The sequence below is a fragment of the Herpailurus yagouaroundi genome, unplaced genomic scaffold, assembly GCF_014898765.1.
Source record: "Herpailurus yagouaroundi ecotype Mexico unplaced genomic scaffold, PumYag 379, whole genome shotgun sequence".
Lineage (NCBI taxonomy): Eukaryota > Metazoa > Chordata > Mammalia > Carnivora > Felidae > Herpailurus > Herpailurus yagouaroundi.
Genome location: NW_024412596.1, coordinates 666,604 through 675,607, shown reverse-complemented (window position 1 = coordinate 675,607; position 9,004 = coordinate 666,604). Strand labels below are relative to the sequence as shown.

The 9,004-nt window shown below is 43.6% G+C and overlaps 1 non-coding gene across 1 annotated transcript; it reads left to right on the top strand.

Moving 5' to 3' along the window:
• The first annotated feature begins 1,522 nt into the window (after window positions 1-1,522).
• Window positions 1,523-1,629, top strand: LOC121022246 (U6 spliceosomal RNA). The gene has a single exon (XR_005786865.1). It is a non-coding gene; the product is annotated as a U6 spliceosomal RNA (small nuclear RNA).
• Window positions 1,630-9,004: the final 7,375 nt, after the last annotated feature.

Sequence of the window (9,004 nt, the reverse complement as noted above, 5' to 3'; positions counted from 1 at the left end):
CATTTTTGTTGAATATCAGTTGCTTATAGGGGCACCTGGCTGACACAGTCAGTAGAACATGCAACTCTTGATCTCCGGGTCATGAATTCAAGCCCCGTGTTGGGTGTGGAGCCGACTTCAAAAAGAAAGAAAGAAAATCAATTGATCATAAATGTAAAGGTTTCTAGACGGAAATTTTATTTTCTCTTATTTAATAAATTTCTCCCATTTAATCAATTCCTCCCTCGGTGGCTGGGGAGTGGCCTGTGCTGTGACCTAAATGGGAGCATAAGGACTTAACGTGAAAATGTTGTAAGGTCCTTCTATTGTGCCTATAGTATGGAGATTTGGGTTATTTTTTTTCCTCCAAAAGATAAAAACCTTTTAAATGTGTTAGCAAGTTCCTGTGAAAATACTGTGTACAATAAAAGTGAAAGGTGAGTACCTATATCAACCCCAGGGGTTTGCTATTATTTTGTTTAGCATTATTCCTGTCTCCTGTTTGCCACCAAATGACAAAGTGTCCAGTTTCTGATAGATCAGTGATTCCTTTGCTCCACTGGTGCCAACTGAAGTCATCATTGCTCCCAAAGGCCAAGAAAACTATAGTTCCAAAGGTGGCTGTGTTTCCTGCAAGAAAAAGTACAAAAGCTCCCCACCGAGTCAAGTGTGCTTTGGCAAATAGTCCAACAATGTCTGTTGTAAGAAATATGGCAAGTTCCTTCCTTACAAGCACTGTGTCACTATCACCCATTAATCTTTTGCTATGCAGTGTGGAATAAGTGAAAGGAGGTGGAGGAAGAAAAAGCAACAGAACAGAGGGACCCAGTATTGGCTAGAAAAGAAAAAAAAAATGGGGGCACCTGGGTGGCTCAGTCGGTTAAGCAGCTGACTTTGGCTCAGGTTGTGATCTCATGGTTCATGGGTTCAAGCCCCATGTCAGGCTCTGTGCTGACGGCTCAGAGCCTGGAGCCCGCTTTGGATTCTGTGTCTCCCTCTCTGCCCCTCCCCTGCTCACTCACGCGCTCTGTCTCCTTCTCTCTCTGCACCCCCCTTGCTCATGCTCTGTCTCTCTCTCAAAAATAAATAAACATTTTAAAAAATAAAAATATAAATTTTGCTACTCACATCATTTTTCTTTTTTTCCACATCGTTTTCCTACATGGCTTTTTTTTTTTTTTCTTTTAAGGACCAAAAGAATATTGTGAGGTATAAAACATGATAGAATAAGCAAGGTACAACCTGGCCACTGAGGTGGGAAATTATATATTGAGTTACAGTACCCCCAAATCAACTACAGCACAACTAACAAATGTTTTGTTTATAATATTAAAATCCAGGAAATTCTAACAGTTGGAATCAAGGGCTAAAATTCAAAGTATTTTTCATTTTTTTAAGTTTTATTTATTTATTTTTAGTAGTCTCTACACCCAGCATGAGGCTCAAACTCATGACCCAGAGATCAAGAGTCGCATGCTCTTCCAACTGAGCCAGCCAGGCACCCCAAAAGTATTTTTCATTTTAGATTAAAAATAGGCATACAGGGCTCACTTCAGCAGTACACATACTACAATTGGAATGATACAGAGAAGATTAGCGTGACCCCTGCTCAAGGATGACAAGCAAATTTGTGAAGTATTCCATGTTTTGTACGGTTCCCCAGCAAACTGCCACCCTTCCCAGATGAACTTGGAGGAAACAATATGAGTCAAAGCACAACGTGTGGCACTGAATAATGAAAACTAACATTTCACTAGAAAAATATTTAGGGGCACCTGGGCGGCTCAGGCAGTTAAGCATCCAACTCTTGATCTCAGCTCAGGTCATGATCTCATGGTTCGTGGGGTTGAGCCCCAAGTGGGGCTGAGGGCTTGGAGTCTGCATGGGACTCTCTCTCTCTCTCTCTCTCTCTCTCTCTCTCTCTCTCTGCCCCTCCTCCTCCTCCCCCCCCACTCTTAAAATAAATAACCTTTTTTTTTCAATTTTTAAATAATTTTAAAAAGGGGCACCTGGGTGGCTCAGTCAGTTAAACATCTGACTCTTGATTTTTATTCAGGTTGTGATCTCATGGTTTCTTGAGTTCAAGCCCCACATCCAGCTCTGCGCACTGACCATGCAGAGCCTGCTTGGGATTCTCTGTGTCTTTGCTCCTCCCTCACTCGCTCTTTCTCCCTGTCTTTCAAAATAAATAAACATTTAAAAAAAATTTTTTTAACATTTATTTATTTGTGAGACGGAGAGAGAGCATGAACAGGGGAGGGTCAGAGAAAGGGAGACACAGAATCTGAAACGGGCTCCAGTCTCCGAGCTGTCAGCACAGAGCCTGATGCGGGGCTCGAACCCACAGACCGCAAGCGAGATCATGACCCCAGCCAAAGTCCGACACTCAACCGACTGAGCCACCCAGGCGCCCCTAAATAAACATTTAAAAATAAAATAATTTTAAAAAGTCAATATACAATGACAAATTAAGAAAAATATTCATAAATTATATCCCAAAGGACTAATTTCCTTATTTAAGAACTACAAATGCATTAACAACTCAGGCAACGACAGATGTTGGCAAGGATGCAGAGAAAGGATCTCTTTTGCAATGCTGGTGGGAATGCAAACTGGTGCAGCCACTCTGGAAAACAGTGTGGAGGTTCCTCAGAAAAATTAAAAGAACTACCCTATGACCCAGCCATTGCACTACTAGGTATTTATCCAAGGGATACAGGTAGGCTGTTTCGAAGGGACACATGCACCCCAATGTTTATAGCAGCACTATCAACAATAGCCAAAGTATGGAAAGAGCCCAAGTGTCCATCGATAGATGAATGGATAAAGAAGATGTGGCATATATATACAATGGAGTATTATTACTTGGCAATCAAAAAGAATGAAATCTTGCCATTTGCAACTAAGTGGATGCAACTGGAGAGTATTATGCTAAGCGAAATTAGAAAAGACAAGTATCATATGACTTCAATCATATGAGGACTTTAAGATACAAAACAAATGAACATAAGGGAAGGGAAGCAAAAATAATATAAAAACAGGGAGGAGGGGGCGCCTGGGTGGCGCAGTCGGTTGGGCGTCCGACTTCAGCCAGGTCACGATCTCGCGGTCTGTGGGTTCGAGCCCCGCATCGGGCTCTGGGCTGATGGCTCGGAGCCTGGAGCCTGTTTCCGATTCTGTGTCTCCCTCTCTCTCTGCCCCTCCTCCGTTCATGCTCTGTCTCTCTCTGTCCCAAAAATAAATAAAGAACGTTGAAAAAAAAGAAAAAAAATTAAAAAAAAAACAGGGAGGAGGACAAAACAAAAGAGACTCTTAAATATGGAGAACAAACAGGGTTACTGGAGGGGTTGTGAAGGGGGTATGGGCTAAATGGGTAAGGGGCATTAAGGAATCTACTCCTGAAATCATTGTTACACTATATGATAACTAACTTGACTGTAAATTTTTAAAACTTTTTTAAAAACTACAAATGCAGAAGACAAAGACTAGCAACAAAAAAATAATATAAATGACAATTCATGTAAAAGAAAATACAGGGATCTCTTAAAGCATTTGAAAAATTAATCAGAGGCACCTGGGTGGCTAAATTGGTTAAGTGACTCTTGATCTTGGCTCAGGTCATGATCTGAGGGTCTTGAGTTCAAGCCCTGCCTTGGGCTCCACGCTGGGTGTGGAGCCTACTTTTTAAAAGTCACTCCTAATAGAGGAATGCAAACTAAAATTGAATGATAGTATTTTTCACCTGTCAGATGAGTAAGGATCAAAAAGTTTGCTGGGGGGCGCCTGAGTGGCTCAGTCAGTTAAGTGTCTGACTCTTTTTTTTTCTTTTTTATATTAAAAAAAAAAACTTGGGGCGCCTGGGTGGCGCAGTCGGTTAAGCGTCCGACTTCAGCCAGGTCACGATCTCGCGGTCCGTGAGTTCGAGCCCCGCGTCAGGCTCTGGGCTGATGGCTTAGAGCCTGGAGCCTGTTTCCGATTCTGTGTCTCCCTCTCTCTCTGCCCCTCCCCCGTTCATGCTCTGTCTCTCTCTGTCCCAAAAAAAAATAAATAAACGTTGAAAAAAAAAATTAAAAAAAAAAAACTTAAAAAAATTTGTTTAATGTTTTTATGTATTTTTGAGACAGAGAGAGACAGAACATGAGCAGGAGAGGGGCAGAGAGAGAGGGAGACACAGAATCTGAAGCAGGCTCCAGGCGCTGACGTGTCAGCACAGAGCCCGACACGGGGCTCAAACTCATGGACTGTGAGATCATGACCTGAGCTGAAGTCGGACGATTAACCAACTGAGCCACCCAGGCGCCCCTTAAAAAACTTTTTTTAACGTCTATTTATTTTTAAGAGAGACAGTTCGAGCCGGAGAGGAGCAGAGAGAGAGAGAGAGAGACATGGCCCCTCCAATGTGACCACAGCTACAGGTAACAGAATCCAAGGCAGGCTCCAGGCTCCCAGCTGTCAGCACAGAGCTGGATTTGGGGCTTGAACTCACGAACCAGACCATGACCTGAGCTCAAGTCGGATGCTTCACCAACTGAGCCACCCAGGTGCTCCAGGTATCTGATTCTTGATCTTGGCTCAGGTCATGATCTCACAGTTTTTTTGAGTTCGAGCCCCGAATCAGGCTCCGCACTGATGGGGCGGACTGCTTGGGATTCTCTCTCTCCCAATCTCTCTGCCCCTACCCCACTCATTCTCTCTTCTCTCTCTCCCCCACCCCTCTCTCAAAATTAATTAATTAATTTAAAAAATAAGTTTGCTGGGGCAGCTGGCTGGCTCAGTCAGTGGAGTGTGCGACTCTTGACCTCCAGGTTGTGGGTTTGAGTCCCATGTTGGGTGTAGCAATAACTTTAAAAAATATAAAATCTTAAAAAAAAAGTTTGCTGACACTCCTGTCCCAAAATAATCCCCCTCATCACTTTCATCCCCTCATCCTGCACTGATTGCTTCTGACATTATTTATTTTTTTTCTTTAGCCTCGAATCTCCATGAGGGCAAAGACATTACATGGCCTGTGACAGTTGCCCAAAATATCTGTTGAATGAAGCAATGAATGACGCACTGTGTTTTCACAGGTGGTAGAGACACTCCCACATATTGCTGATGGGAGTGTAAATTCATACAACCTCCTTGGAAAGCAATTTGGTAATAACTATCAAAATTGCAAATGCAACATTCATGTATTTGTTTATTACTTCATGGGTACATAGTGTCTGTTTGGGATGATGAAGAAGTTCTGGAAATCGTGGCAGGTTATAAAACATTGTGAATGTACTTAATGCCACTGAATTGTATACTTAAAAATGGTTAAGGTGGTAAATTTTATGTATATTTTACCACAACAGTCCACAGTTTTGTAGCTCTCACAGTACTTTAAGAGTATTTTGGGGTGCCTGGGTGGCTCAGTTGGTTGAGTGTCTGACTTCCACTCAGGTCATGACCTCACAGTTCATGAGTTCGAGCCCCGCATCGGGCTCTGTGCTGACAGCTCAGAGCCTGGAGCCTGCTTCGGATTCTGTGTCTCCCTCTCTGTCTGCTTCTCCCCTGCTTGCACTTTGTATCTGTCTCTCTCTGTCTCTCTCTCAAAAATAAAGATTAAAAAAAAATTTTTTTTAAAGAGACCAACTTATTTTGCTTCCAAAACTTATTTCTCTAACACCATTTATAGATTTGTGCAAAGTATCCTGTGAATATAACACTTTATTTGCAAGAATGACTCTTGATTAGCAGCAGAAAGGACCAGGAACACAGGCTTCCAACGTGGCCACAGCTACAGGTAACATTACCCGATCCTGTTGTGATAGCTTTTTATTTATTTATTTATTTTGAGAACGAGCGAGCATGAGTGGGAGAGGGGCAGAGAGAGAGAAAGAATCCCAAGCAGGGTCTACTCTGTCAGCGCCTGACGCGGGGACTCGGGGCTCAAACTCAAGAAACCGTGAGACCATGACCTGAGCCAAAATCAAGAGTCAGATGCTTAACTGACTGAGCCATCCAGGTGCCCCTGTTGTGATATCTTTTATTCTAGTTGCTCCTGCCCCTTTCACAGGTGTGTTGACATTCACTTTCAACTCTGCACAGTCAGCATTTCCTGCTCTTGCTTTTAATGACCTCTTCCAAACCAGCACCTTCTCTATACTTATTGTTAAGCTTTAGCTCACAGGAGAATTATGATACATTTTTTGCACTTTCCCAGTTTCTTGACGGATTGTTCTTGGAATTTGGGAAAACGTGTACATTTCACAAGAAACACCGAGAAGGAATTACTACGTGTACACACTGGAAGGAACCACAAGAAATACCAGGAACACTAGAAGAATATGAGGCATGAAAGCGAAGTTACAAGAGACCTCTGGTAGGAAAACTAAAGTAAAAAAGACAAAAACTAAATCATTGATTCGCTGAGTCATCAAGGCATCTTAAAGGACAGTTTCTGTGTTGTAATACCTTGTCTAGCAGCTAGGTTTGGAGTCAGACCTGGCTTGGAAATCACGGCCCTTACATGTACCAGATGTGATCCTGGACCAGTTACTTAATATATCACTGAGCCTCCTCTATTAAAGGGAAATAATACCTATTGTCAAGTGTGCAAGTGAAGGTTACCCTACTTACAAAGTAAAAAAATTAGTCTGTTATTGTTTCATGGATGCTGGCAGAGGACAAGAGACTCCAATGTCAGAGACAAAAGACCTTATTCATGGCACACGTCACCTGAGCATCACGTATGCATTGGTTCTTTTGCCTCCTAAGCTCCACAGAGACAACACGGAGGGGCCCAGTGGATGCTAGACACACAGAGTTGCACTGTGGGGGAGGAACCATGAGCTGGGGGAACCTGGCGTTTCATGGCAAGTAGGAAGAAGCTGCTCTTTGTCCCATGTAGAGACACTATTTCTCCCTGACAGTTGCTTCATGCAAACACATCCCTAAGAAATGGCTGGGGAGAGTGAAAGAGTGGTCAGGGCCTTGCATTTTCCCCCCTTTCTTTTTATCCTCCAGTTCGTAGCTAATTAAAGCAAAAAGATACAGATAAAAAATCAGCAAAGGCAAAGGGTGCATGGGGCAAAGCCCAGGAGAAACCAGGCACAAACTTGGAAATTTCCAGGTGTCATCCAGTAGAGTTGCAGAGATGCACTTTATTCCCCCAACAAGGATTTGTGACAATACATGTGAATCGTTGCCAACTAGAGAAACTCAGCCCTGGTGTCTAGGGTTTTTATTGGTGGGGGGGGGGGGGGTCAGTCATACAGACATGGAGTATCCACATGACTGACCTCAGCTACTCAGACTCAGCCCCCCCCCAGAGCAAAAACAGGCATTCATCATAAACCACGTTATTAGGATGAACTCATCTGGTCAGACTGGTAGAGTGCGACTCAAGGCCTCCAGCATACAAAACACCCTAATCAGGCCAAATCTTACAAGGGCTGAGAATTTATCTCGCAGGAGTGAGCCAAGTGCCAGTCTTGAAGGTGAACTTTCTTTGAAATGTGCAGGGTTGAAGCAACATAGGCCTGCTGAGTCAACGCTTTTCTACACACGCCTGATCTCCATGAGTCCACTGTGCCTGGTGAACTAACAGTCATGTTTTGGATCTCCGAGAATTAGAAAATGTCTAGACCCAGTGTCCAGTAATCGCTGAACACTCTTGTGACTTCCCCTTTTCCTGTGCCCTGCCACTCTGGGAAATGGCTGCAGGTCCATTTGGAAAAGGCTAGAAGATACACAGCATGTTTTTGCCAGCGTAACATAGTCCTTCACCAAGGGACCCAACCCCTCCTCATCAGGAGGCTCTAGGTCTGAATCGGCTTGTCGGAGAATTTGCTGAAGGCAGGGCCTTGCATTTTTGGCATACTCAGCAGAATGCGGGGCAATGTTGGAGACACATTGTGGAGCGTCTCCTAACATTTACTTGAAGGGGTTTTCCTACAAATTAGATTGGAGTGTACAAGGTACTTAACACAGTACATGGCGCATCATTAAATGCTCAACAAAGTAGCTACAATACTGTTGCAGTAGACCAAAGAATAGAGTGAACATAGGCTACTCCTTCAAGAAATTTAGCTGAGGAGCGCCTGCCTGGCTCAGTTGGTAGAGTGTGCGACGCTTGATCTTGGGGTTATGAGTTATTACTTAAAAATAAAATCTTAAAAAATATTTATCATGTTTAAAGACTGGCATGTGTGTGTTCCAGCAAAGAGAGGGACTCTGAAACCATAAAATTAAGGGGAGAGACGAACAATAGCAAAATCCCTGAGAGGGCAGATGAAATCCAAGGACAGCTTTGTTGGCGAGCATGGTGCATAAGGGAGTCCCCTGAGGTGGTTCCTGGAAGCAGGTAAATACTTGCGGTCACACTGGTAAATGTGGGGGCAGTGGGGAGTGGAATGTTAAGAGTTCCCATGTGAAACCTTGTGTTCCACTGGTGAAGGACAGAGGGAAGACTTAAGTAATAAGGAAGGCTCAATTGAGGTTGGAGATCAGGAAAGGCGTCATGCTGGCTTTCAGCAACCCTGCAATTTTTTCTTCTTCACAGCTCGTACATAGACATGAAGGCAGATGGGAGGTAAATCCATACTGGGACTGTGAATCCGTTCGCTCTTTGGTTGCAAGTAACAGAAACTCTACCTAAAACAGAAGGGGGAGTTTATTGGAAGGATACTGGGGTCTCCCACTTTTCAGTGGGATCACAGTGGGATCACAGTGACCAGGATCACAGCTGGTCAATGGAACGGACCCTGGGACTGAAGTGCTTTAGGGAACCTAGTAAGTTGTCACTCGTCTCAACCCTCCACAGACCACACACTGGAACTTGGCCACCAGTGGCTCCCAAGTCTTGGAGTTACAATCCAGGCCAAAGAAAGTTACAAAATTCCTAGGTAAAGAAAGAGTTGGGTGAGCCTGGAGTCTCCTTCTCTCTCTGCCCCTTTCCCGCTCTCTCTCAGAAATAGACATTAAAAAACAACAACAACAAAAAACTGTAAAAATTTCTAGTCAGTCAAGGACCTACACTTACATTTTATAAATAGTA